Here is a 13,069-nt window from a genome sequence, read left to right on the forward strand (position 1 = left end):
TTTATGAAATAAAATAGGAAAGAAAATAATTTAAAATTCCCACCTACACTAAAAATGCTTGCCTGGGAGACTAACATGAACATTACAGGTTACACTAGCAGAGTAGCATTAACTATTGACCATTTACACTTGGTTGGATGAAGGAGCGAGATCAGGAAGGTTCAGTAATGGAGGTACTTGCCACCAGGAGACAGAGATTAGGCAGGTGGAAGTGTTACAGTGGGGATAGGAAAGGTTTTTTAAAAGCCTGCTTCATAGCCCTAACACAATGACGGCCTCCTCCACCACCAGCTTGCTCTCTGCTTAAAATCTCTTGTGGCTAAACCAATTCCATTTTGCATGTGACTTAGTCTTTTCCCTTTTGACACAAGTTATTTCAACACTGAATGGCAGGATGGAGCTTAATGCTGAAAAATAGACCTAAGATTTGAGAGGAAAATTCCTAGCAAGATACTTTATCTGGCCCCAATCTTTAACCCCATCACCTACAGGGTGCTGCTACTTGTGAAGCAACTACCCAATAAGCAGGCTGCTGCTGGGCAGAACAGGAGAGAAAGGAACAGGTTGTCCCTGTTTTTTGCTGCTTGGTGTTGTTCCCAAATAAATAGATGCTAATTGAGAGGAAGTGTAGCTTCATATTTTGTGACACCTTGGGTATATGCTAGGAAGTCTCAGGAGAGCTACCTTAAATTAAAGTTAATGTTAAACTCTGTTTAATTAGCATTGCCATAGCGGATTTTACTTTCCCCTGTCAGGGGAAGAATGTGCTAAGTTACAATCTTCCTGTTGCAAAACACTAAATTATATCATGGGGGTGAAGAAGTGATTTGAGAACTGAATGACTTGCTGGCAAGGGAGAATCAGACAGGATGGCACTTTGCTGATTAAGAGGAGTGATTTGCTAACCAAATGGCAGAATACAGAATGGAACAATGGAGAGAAACCTTAGAATGACATCATTACTTTGGAAACTATTATAAATTGATGGGGGTTGGGGAACCTATAAGCAACTCACAGCAAAACATGAGTCAGTCACTCCTGGACATTCTGTGATAAAAAGCATTAAGAATGCTTCAAGCTAAAACCCTTGAATTTCATATAATTCATCTGTCTCTGATGGAAGTGTAAAAGAATAACAGAGATGGAAATAGCTCCTACTTTTGGCAGGTATCACCAATTAATCTCCCTTAATCTCATGCTCTGACACTTGCTTTTGCTTTGCTTTGTTTCCATTTACACATAAAACTCTGCAGCCTTTATTCCTTAGATCAAGTTCCTTCCTTGGGTGCCAGAGCAAGAGGTGGCATGCTTGCTGCCAATCTGTTGCTGACTTCATCTGCAGTGAACCAGGAAGCACAACATTAGCTGTTTCTGGAAAGGTCACCACACAATAATTTCTGGCCATTGCATAAAATACAAGCAAGCTGGAGGAGTTTTAACAGGTTAACAACAACCAGTTGACCAGAGAAACAAATTCAAGCTGTGGTTATCCCACAAATGGTTTGCTAAATGAACTGTCCTGCTCACAGTCTCAGGAGAAAAATTCTGAGGTTAATCAGTCTTCGGCTACCTAGCTCTGCCAAAGGGAACTATTGTCATCTCAGAATAAAGAAATGATTATTCGGCTCTCTGACGCAAGTCAAAACACACTTGCATCTCCTGCTCACAAGGAGTCTGCATAAAATGGGTACTGAGCTGGGAGAACAGGTGTGTTTGTGCTTGGAGAAAGCAGCTAGGGATATGAAAATGACTTAGCAGCTGGTGAAAAAGAAGATTGAAGTTGTGCCAGGCAGAGGGTGTTTTTTCCCTAATTATGCAAAAGCCTTCATTTCATTGATCATGTTGTTCTCTTCTTTCTCCATCTAAATAACATGAAATCTATGTAACAACTCTTTTGGGAAAGACATTACCAGGAATGCTTATTAATGGAATGAAGGTTAAGAAATAGTCTTTAGTGGAAAACCTTGCTGTTTTCTCAGGGTTTGTGAACCATAGTAAATTTAATTAGAGAAAGAAAAGATGTATTAAAATGAAATATAGTCGTTCAACCTGGAAAAAACTGTCAATAAAAAGAGTAACCTCTGAAAACAAGACCCAGGAAACCTTAAAGGCTCTTTTGATATTTGCACTGTGATTCAACTGTTGGCATTCATTCATTGTCTCATTCGATAAAAATTTATCAAGCATGTATTTTCTGCCAGGCACTGAGCTTCACTTTTAGAAAACAAGGATGAAAAATGCAATTTATGCCTTCTTCAGTGGCTCACAATCTAGGGGTGAAAAAAAATGTTTTCACCCTAGCCCAGCTAAAATGTGGTTGGGGTAGCTGCTTAGATAGAACTTTATTCTAACTGTAAAGATTAGTCTGTCCTTGGGTGGTGCCAGTGGCTCAGTGGGTAGGGCACCAGCCCCATATACCCCATATACCCAGGTTCAAACCCGGCCCTGGCCAAACTGCAACAGAAAAATAGCCAGGTGTTGTGGCAAGCACCTGTAGTTCCAGCTACTGGGGAGGCTGAGGCAAGAGAATTACCTAAGCCCACAAGTTGGAGGTTGCTGTGAGCTGTGATGTCACCACACTCTACCAAGGGTGATAAAGTGAGACTCTGTCTCTAAAAAGAAAGAAAGGAAGGAAGGAAGGAAGGAAGGAAGGAAGGAAGATTAGTTTGTCCTTTCATTTCAGGTGCAAATTCAATTTTTAAAAGTTGAATCCTAGTTGAATTCTTCTGGTGACTGGTGAGAAACTTGCTAAATAATTTTAATTAAGGATGAGAACCTTGTTCATCCATATATGACCACATGACCCACAGGTCTATGTCTCTCCCTTGGGCTGCTCTGTGATCCCATAGTGGTCCTACATGAATGTGTAACCCAGATTTGCCCATCTTTTCCAAACCCAAATGAAATAAAAGAAAATAACAAAACCAGAAAACCTCTGACATTCACACAGAAAAGAACAACTGCTTTAAAAATGTGTTTGTGACATCACTGTCCTTTGCATCGGTTCTCTTTCATTTGAGGAAGCAACATGTGCCAAGCGACCAAGGAGTGGAGGGTACCTCCTGACTCTACAGCTTGTGGTTGTGAACCAACATTACACATCTCTTCAGACTGCCAGAAACTGTATCGGCAGTCCTCAGAGCTGGAAACAGCAGTCACAGAATGAGGTTCCATATCTCTCTGTGTCACTTACAAAATGTCAATCATTGTGTGGTCTCAGATACATTGACTTGCTCAGTGTTTGGTAACATTGCAATGACAATGTGTTTTAAATATATGCTGGAAGGACAATTTAAATACTTGACAGCAGTGAGAGTCAAGACAGACCATATTTTCTTTTCTGAATCTAGTATGCAAGAGAATCTGCACACACTGCCAGTGTTTCATTGTCATTTACATAGGCTTCAATTGTAAAAGCATTGGTTAAGCAGGCATTTTGCTGGTTGATTTTACCTTGAGAGCCTAATACAGGGTGAAAGGGTTACAGCTGAAGAAAACAAAGAGTGCTAGAGCTTGAGGGACCAACCTAAAGGTTTCTTATTCATTTTACTCACCCTCTGCATCACCTTTCTCCTTAAACTTCATTCTTACCCTCAGGCTACTGTCCTGGAACTTGCATCCTTTAAAATGATCCATGCAACACTCTAAAAATGGCCTGCCATTTTTATTAGAGGAAATGATCCAAGAGGAATATAAAAAAGGAAAAGACATGAAACACAGCATGACAGGATAATTTATTGAAATATTTAATGTGCTTTCTTCTCAAATTATTTTCCCTCTTCAGACGCTTTTCAGAAAAAGAGTCAAACCCTTTGTACTCCTTTGCTCCACGATATGTTTCCTTCCTGCCCTTTTTTCCCAGAAATTATGAGCTCTTGAAGGTGTATGTTTATGAGGATGATGAGAAACAAGTTGGCCTGACACACAGAGAGGTTTCCTCTTATCTAGAGAGTGAGGAGCCTGAGACCTGCATCCCTTCCGACGGATAACGGAGGGAGATGTCTATGGCCAATGTCATCACAAAAGAAGCAGGGTGGGTGGAGGGTTGCTTCAGGAGGACCACACTAGCTTAGACAAACAATATTTTTTAAGTAAACATATTGTTCCTAGATGAAGAATGCTGCTTCTGTGTTAACCAGTCTGGACTCTTCAGAGATGCAGCCAAGAAATCAGCTGAACCAGTTGCCAACCTCTAAAGACAAAGACAAAACAGCCGGCAATCTTGGTTTGCCTCACAAAGCTGGCTCCCCTGGGTCCTACCTCTAAACACCCCTTAACTTCTTTTATTACTTTGTGTGTCCCTAGGTCCTCTCCTTATTCGAACTGCAATCCAGTTCATTCAAATCACCATTTGCAACTTAACCCAACAATATGTCACCCAAGTCTTCCTTCTGAAAGAGGCTTGCTCAAAACAACACCAAAGTCTTTCTAACCCAAATAACTCCCCCATACCCCTAAACGTGTTCACACCACCATCCAGCAGGAAGCAGTTTTGAGAGATTTCTGTGCCCCTGTTCCCTAAAATAAAAGTGAGGATTTGTGGAAAAGGAATTCTCATAACCCTCACAGGAGTGCAGCCATTTTAGAAAACAAGCAAACCCCTACCCAGATTCCTGAAGTGCCTCAAGGCCAGAGTTCCTCAAAATACCCTACCCATATCCTAGCAGGTACTAGAGATATGCCCATAATCCTGACCCCTCTCCCCACTGGAGATGAGCCCTGGGGCAGTAGGCCACTCCAGTCCCTTCCTCCTTCCAACTATACTTATAAGCTAATAAAAGTGGGAGCTGAGCTGGCACATGATCAGTGTCCATTCTGCTTTTCCCCTCTATTAAAGTCTTTCTCTGCCCCTGGACAAAGTAAATAAATAAATAAACAAAGGTAAACATACTGGACCATACTGGCTCTGCTCTGATTTTCTAGACAAAATTTAGACCTCCGAAAGGAAGAAAAAGAAAAACAACAGGACAAAGATTAGATTTCCTGCCAGCTCAGTAACTTATAGAAAATAAAGTAATATGTCATTTCTTATTCACACAAGTTTGTGATTCCAAATATAAAAAAAAGTAGATTAACCACATTTGTTAGCAATTTCTCTGCTTGAAAAAGGTCTATTTTTCTCCCAGGGAATGTGTGGCTGCTTTTCTTTCTTTCTTGGCTGCACTTTGTAGGGCAGCGTTGACTTCTAGCATCTGTTATTGAGTCTTGATTCTATTTCACAATTTTTAGTTGAGCACCAAAAACTGTGAAGACTATGAGATTGTTACCCCATTGATTAGCTAGCCTGACACTGTTTTATGGATGCTGGCTGATGAATCAAGACTCTTGGGTCAAGGACAAAAGCCTTTATTACTAGTGGCACAGAAAGTAAAATGAGTAGCATATTTTGCGTCAGTTCCTCCCTGTCTGAAAGTCCCACAAAGGCAACATAGATGGGCTCAGAAAGATTCCTACACATGCATTGGGTTGCATTTCAAAAAAGTGGCCCTCAGCTTAGGGAATCTGAATCTTTTTTACTGGACAGCAAAAATACATGGCCTTTGCTACAGAAAGAGACACTATCTCTATTTTCAAAGGCATTTTGCTGTACTAACTTAATTGAAAAAGCATTCCAGGACAAAGGATAGTTCACATCTCTGCTCCTAAGATGGCAGAAATGTGGGAGATCCATGGAAAATTGTTCTCAGCAGTGCTAAGCCCGCTGTAACACTTATAAAGCTAAAGAAGCATGGCTTCAATCCTCCAGGAATTCAGTAAAAGAGATCAATTAGCTGATGTGGAACTACAAGCAAAGAACCCTACTTTGCAGTGCTTCTCTTTCTGTGATTATAAAACAGAAATGATATCTGCCCACTCACTGCTTATTTTGAGAATAAAGGGAAAAGAACAGTCTGACAAATGCCTTGATTTTCATGATGGACACTCCAAAATAGAAAAACACTATATAAAAACATACTGGGTTCTAAACACACGTTTATTATCTGATGCTGAAAGACTTGGGGCAGAACCCCCCACTCTGCCCGGAGCTCTGACCACCCCAATCAACCGCAAGAGACGTCGCTTGATGCAAAAACGCAAGAGGATTTTTATTCCTGCATGCCGGGGCTTGACCCACAACTCTTTTAGAAGCCGAGGAGTCAAGCCCCGCACAGCAGTTTTTACAAGCTTATAAAGGCAAAAACTACAAAGTAGGCGGGAATAGCAGACATGGCAGGGGCTCTAATCATAAAGTAAGAGGGAATAGACATAGCTGGGGCTCTAACCAGATAAGAAGAACTCTGGTTCATTATTCAACTGTCTTAAGATAAGATCAACAGTCAAATATTTGTCTTTAACAATAAACATTCGCTTTAGCTCGGGGAGCTATCTTCTGGAACAGTTACAAAAGGTCACATTCCTATGGTAGGGAGTGAGAGGTGGTCACATTCCTATGGTAGGGAGTGAGAGGTGGTCACATTCTCATGGTAATATTTTCTTTCAATGCCATTGGGACAAGTGTAATAAACACAGAGATATTTTATTCTGATAAGGTGAAAATATCGATTTCTTTTTGTAAATGCTGAACACGAGCTTAAGCCATTAGTTTCATCAAACTAGAAAGCTGACTAGATATGATTAAACACTTGTTCTTCTTGAAATCACTGTTTAGATTTCTTAAGAAATTAATAGGCTTGCTGTCCCCTCATCATAAAACCTTGTCACTGGAAAAGAGTACTAATCTGTGATCCTTGAGTCCTTCTTACAATATCTTCTGCAGATCCCTCATCATCTCAAAAGCTGACAAGCCATCCACCTTTCTGTCTTCCAGCTCAGAAGAAGGAGCCCTCCTCTTCATTTTCTCAGTCTTAACTTCCTCTTTGCTATCTGGTAAGTTCTGGCATAAAGTCAAACTTATCTTCTTTTAAAGGCAGAAGAATCATTAGATTATACAAGCTGCCTTTAAAAGTTTACCTAAATTCAAGCAGAAATCCTCCAGCATTCTATGTTAATTCCACTAGTAATTGTGCTCAAAGATATCCTAAAATTTGCCTCAGACAGTATCTATCAACCTGTGTTCTTTAACACCCTCATGAGAATGCCTAGACCCACACCCTAGACCTAACTCATCAGAACAACTGAGGATAGACTCCAGAAATATGCATTATAACAAGCACCACAGGTGATTCTGAAAGGCACTAAGGTTTGAGAATTTCTCTGAAATAATTACCAGAATTTCAATGTTTATGTTTATCTTATAAATTGGATACTAAAAGACTCAAGCATAGGCCATTCATTGAAAGATAAAGAAAGCAAGAGGCAAAAACATTTTTAAATGAAACAGGATGACTTCTAAAGACCAAACATATCTTAATAATAAACATAAATAGCCTGACTTCCTTTACTAAAAGGCAAAAAGTCTAAAAGAATTAAATATCCAACAAAAATAAAGTACAATCAACTCAAAGTAATATTTTGCAGTTGTATAATCGTTATGAAACCTATAAAGTAATATAAAACTATGCATGAGAAAAAAACAAAAATGTAATAATTCCCAGGAGATCTTACTTTTTTTTTTTTTTATTGTTGGGGATTCATTGAGGGTACAATAAGCCAGGTTACACTGATTGCAATTGTTAGGTAAAGTCCCTCTTGCAATCATGTCTTGCCCCCATAAAGTGTGACACACACCAAGGCCCCACCCCCTCCCTCCATCCCTCTTTCTGCTTTTCCTCCCCCTCATAACCTTAATTGTCATTAATTGTCCTCATATCAAAATTGAGTACATAGGATTCATGCTTCTCCATTCTTAAGATGCTTTACTAAGAATAATGTCTTCCACTTCCAAGATCTTACTTTTAACAAGAGCCTGGCACCTCCTCCCCCTTCTCTCCTTTGTCACTGGGTGAATGTGACGTTTTCTCCCCTTCACTTTCCTCCCTGAACCCCTCACCAGAAATGGATGTTGACGCCATGCTTCTTGTAGTGCCTGAAAACTGTGAACAGAATAAATCTCTTTTCTTTATAAATGATGCAGGGTCAGGTATTTCTTTATAGAATTACAAAGCAAGAGAATAAGTGAAGATGACTGATTTTATTTACGCTGATTTCTACTACAGCCTGGATTTCACTTTAATACACCATAATCTTTTCATTTCCCTTCACCTTTCCACTAAACTCAGCCACTTTTCATTAAGACTTTTAAACTCACTTCTTAGACTAGAAATAATATGCTCTCTCTCTTCTCCTTTCTCCCCTAATGGCTTCAGAAGATACATTTTCTATCTGTAGAAACCCACAGGTCATCTGGCCAAATTTAGAATTCATAATAAGTTTTGCTATGCAAAAGCCACTGATTGACCCACCAGAATTGGACATATTTGGTTTTTATCAAGTTGTTCTTCAAGAGGGAATTTTGTCCATCTACTTACAAGTTGTAAACAGATGACATAAAGAATGTCAAGATTAAATACTCTTCTTAAACCAACTGTTTATTTCATAAGCAGCCTGCTCCTGTGTCACAGACACCAGAAAATGTCCAGGAGGCACACTACACAAAAGCTCAGATGAGAGGTTAAAAGGTAGCTAACATCAATCCAGAGCTCTGCTCACCACATCCATCCTTCTGTTGATGTAAAGTCTGGAAGGGAGTGTACATTCCCTTGTTAAGAGAAGAAATCTGCACTATGATTGTCTCTTTTGAAAACTCCTTGATTACATTATTTTTCACACACACTCCCCCCAAAAATGCTTCTATATACCAGATAACCTATGAATACAGAATGGTTCCCATTTTTAGCGCTTTCTTGACTGCACTAAGGAAACAAAAAAGTTGCGTCAGATTCTGCCAAGACCACTACTAGTGCTCAATTTCTTCAGTGCACAGAAACTCCTGAACAGCATGTGGCGTGTATTTCCCTGACTTAAAGAGAATGATCTTCAACTCTAGCATCTGTCCTATCCAAGCACAGTTCCAGGGAAGATAATAACGCTGGTGTCTCTGGAAATGGCAAAGCCCCTTCAGGATGTGGAGTAAAAGATGTGAGCTGGCACTATGTAGCTATAATAAGTCTTCCTTCTGAGCTTTACTATCAGAGCTAATACACAATACCTAGGACAGTTGTGTATGTAATGAATATAAATATTATCACCATCTTGTTTCTCTCATGTAACCTCTGAGTGAAGAAGAAATCTGTCAAACCCTAAATTAGACATGGGAAGAACCTAAAGCATTGTACCATGTAATTTTCACATTAATTACAAAACCGTATTTTCCACTTAGCTAATCCTTACCCAGATTGATTTTCACACCATGCTTAGTATTGAACCCATAACTTGTGACCGTCACGTGCTCATAAAGCTGTCCCAAGCAACCACAAGAGTGTTTCTATCACTGAACCCATATTACAATGGTTCCCAATTCCTTAATCAATGATAATTTTTATAAAATTGCCCCATTTTTAGCACCCTCTTTAGTTCAGACCCAGCAAAACTACAGCTTAAATTTTATTTATTCAATATTTAGTGTCCATTTTGGGCAGTTTCCATCAAAAATATTTTCCTCTGAGCTCAGCCTTAGGGACTCAAGCAATCTTAAATACATCAAATTACATAGAAGAGGAAGCCCAGGACTAAATCTTTGAGAATGGTCTGTTTTATTCAATCCTATCTATAATTCTGAAATACAGAGGGTCTCAGGAATCCATGTTAACTACTAAAGCTTGAATTTATCTCTGAATTAGAGTGTAGTAGCTCTGGCGGTGAAAAGATTTCTTTCTTATGGCTGACACTTCCACAACAAAAGACAATTAACAGGAGAAAATCATACAAATGTATTTAATAAAAGTGTTATGTGACACCAGAGCCTTTGGAAATAAAGATGGAATGACCCAGGGAACACTGTATTTTTACTGACAGTCATGCAGAAATAAGACTGGAGAACAGTCTTATGATCTAATGGTAAGAAACTGGGGGGAACTCAGCATGGCCTATTTGTTCAGATTCTTCATGGCCTGTGTGACATTCTTCCCCTTCAGGTATGTAACAAGACACTAGACACCAGTCATGTTAGAGTCTTATGATCTACTGTCATGGGGTGTAGGTCTGAGAAATATTTTATGGCCAGCTCAGAGGTCAGAAAGGCAGTATTAAGTCATACAATGACCTTATTGTTTTGGCTGTTTTCTCAGTTTCTATGTTACTGTAATGTGAAATATCATTTTCTGAGCCCCAACAGATCCTACAATTCTAATCCAGGTCCACCTAAGTATAACCCCTATCAAGTATCAAATGCCATGCTGCTCTTCGAATCCTCTCGCACACCTCCAGACCTGGGCCAACATGACTCTCCACCTGCACTTGCAAACACGGCAGGCTAGGACCAGTAGCTGAGAAAGTCTGAGAGTACAGCAGGCATTTGCCTCTTTGGATCCATGGGGAGGAGGAGCATGTCACAGGATGGGAATAGTCAAAGAAGTACCAGAAAGAGTAGGATGGGAGATGAGAAGTGAGAGGAGGCAGAGACCAAGGCCCCCTGCTGTGAAATAAGACACAGCTGTACACATCTACCTAGGATGTGCTTCATATGCAACTCGTGTTCATTCTTAAAGAAATAATTGGCAGCCATCTGATGTGTGTAAAACCTGTCTTAATGGATATAAAGAAACACGCCACAGCAGGTCCCTCTGCCCTGCAGAGAATGCTGCATGTTGCCATAGAGAGATCCCAGCCCTGAAGACAGACACTCCAGAACTCAAACCATGGATCTGCTACTTACTATCTATGTCCAAGTTACTTGGTCTCTGAGCCTGTATCCTCTGAAAAACATTCAGTTCACCTGGTAGTTGTGAAAATGAAATGAGAAAGCCTAGCCTGGCCAAGAATAGGAACACAATAAAAGTTAACTTCTTGGTCCCTTCCTTCATAGGACTATGCAAACTAGGTGTTAAGGTAATAAAAAGATTCTCCAAGATTAGCCTTTTGTGGAGTTGCTCCACTTCAAGGCAGTCTAATTTACACCCATTCTTCACCTTTGCCCACCACACATTCTTGCATTCATCATCACATTCATCAGTTTCAACAATGGTTAATCATTAGCAGGAGGTTGCAGAGCAGATCCAGGCCTCTTAACCCCAGTTAATACTTCTGAATATTGACTGAAGCCAGCTTTCAACAAAGGCTCCCGTCCAGAAGGAGAGTTAAGGGATAGGAATTTAGTAAGTATCCGGGTGGACTTGAGCCTCACCAAGAGAGAAGGCTGAAGAACGCACATCAACACCACTGAGGCAAGTTGTGATCGGAAGGACGCAAACAAAAGGTACAAAATCCACCACCAAGCGGACGGGAGTCCCCCTCCCCCATGAGACCGGCTCTAGAGCCCCAAAATTGAACAAGCGGGCAGAAATTAAAGGCCCTCCCACTACACTCCACGCGAGAGACCTTCTAAAAACTGGACCTACCTCCCCTACTGGGGTGCCGTGGCGTTCTCCTGCCGGACATAGGGCTAAATAAAACTTTGGGAATCCTTTGCCGGCAACCCTGAATCCCCGGCGCTCCCCTCCCGCCCACTGAGGTCTGGAGGCCTGTCCCCCAGGACTTCGGATCCTTGGGTGATTTCTCAAGGGGAGTGGACAGTCTCCGAGTTGCGACTGGTCAGCATTCACTCTGAGGCGCACCGAGTGAGGAGAGGGCACCGGGCTGAGGGGGAGTCACGCCTAGCGGCACTTCCCTGCGGTGCAGTGCACCAACCCTCCCCGGGCATAGGGGGCCCAAGACTGAATAAGACTCTGGCCTCCCCGCTGAGAGCTGAGAACCCCTACTCTCACTCGGGGTCTGAGGGCCTATCCCCCCGGAGTTCGGATCCTTGGGTGATTTCTCGAGGGGAGTGCACAGTGCCTGAGCTGCGTCAGGTCAGCGCTGACTCTGGGACACGTGAGCGAGGAGAGGGCACTCTGCTGAGGGGAAATCAAGCCTTGGCAGCACTTCCCTGCGGTGCAGTGCAGGAGCCCTCCCCGGACCGTAGTGTTGCGTAAAACTGAAGGAAACTCTAGCTTCCCCCCGCCCCACTCCCAATCGGGGTCTGGGGGCCCATCCCCCAAGAGTTCTGATTCTTGGGGGATCTCTTAAGGGGTGTGGACCCAGCACAAACTGCGGCCGCTCAGTGCTGACTCTGGGGCGCGGGACAGAGGAGAAAAGGGTCGCCTGAGTGCCCACACCAGAGCAGCAGTTCTCTGGAGGTAGATCAACAGCCGTTTTTTCTTTAACGGCAGAACGCTCACTTCTGGATATTCTGAGGCCACACCCTGGGCAACCAGAGGAGGCCACTGGTGACACAGCTCACAAACCCGGAAGCCTCCAGGGCGGGGCCGATCCAGAGAGGTGTTCAGACGCAATTCTCCAGCAGCAAAGACGTTTGAACTCAAAACAGCCCGTCTCCTGTAGGCGACGACAGGAACAGAGACAGAACCTCACAAAGTTGTCTGTTCTGTTCTGTTCTGTTAGCAGCATCCATCAGGGACGGGGCTAAGCCTGAGTGAACACCTCCTTCCCATCACCTGCATCAAACACTCAAAGATGTCAGGCCCCATCTCCTCCTGCTAGATAGCGGCAGTCTGCGGGGGCCTGGCAGACTTCCTTGCAATTCAGGCAGGTGCAAACCCCTGGAGTGTCTGTTCACTGCAGGCAACTGGGTTAGCCATCTGCAGAGATACCAGTGACTGGGTCCGACGGAGGGGCAAAGTGGGGAAGGAGACGTCAACCTTCCCAGACTGCTCTGTTTGCTGGGTGGCTCCTCCTGACTCCACGCTGCACTGGGGTGAGCTGTGTCAGAGGAGTCACCAGGCCCCTGTGATCCAGTTCCCAGAGACCTCTTGAACCCTTCCACCAGAGACAAGTGCCGATTGAGACAGTTGATTCGGACCTTTTGAACTGGGCTAATAGACTGAGGACTCTTCAGGCGGTGCCCTGGGTGTGCGATTGTAGGAAGGTTTGATTCTCCTTTTCCAAGGGGCCAGAGGTGGGCAGGCGGGGTGACTTAATTGCTGATTTTTCCACACAGCTGAGACTTCAAGCCAGAGTAGAAGTTGCAATAGGA

The sequence above is a fragment of the Nycticebus coucang genome, chromosome 7, assembly GCF_027406575.1.
Source record: "Nycticebus coucang isolate mNycCou1 chromosome 7, mNycCou1.pri, whole genome shotgun sequence".
Taxonomy (NCBI): Eukaryota; Metazoa; Chordata; class Mammalia; order Primates; family Lorisidae; genus Nycticebus; species Nycticebus coucang.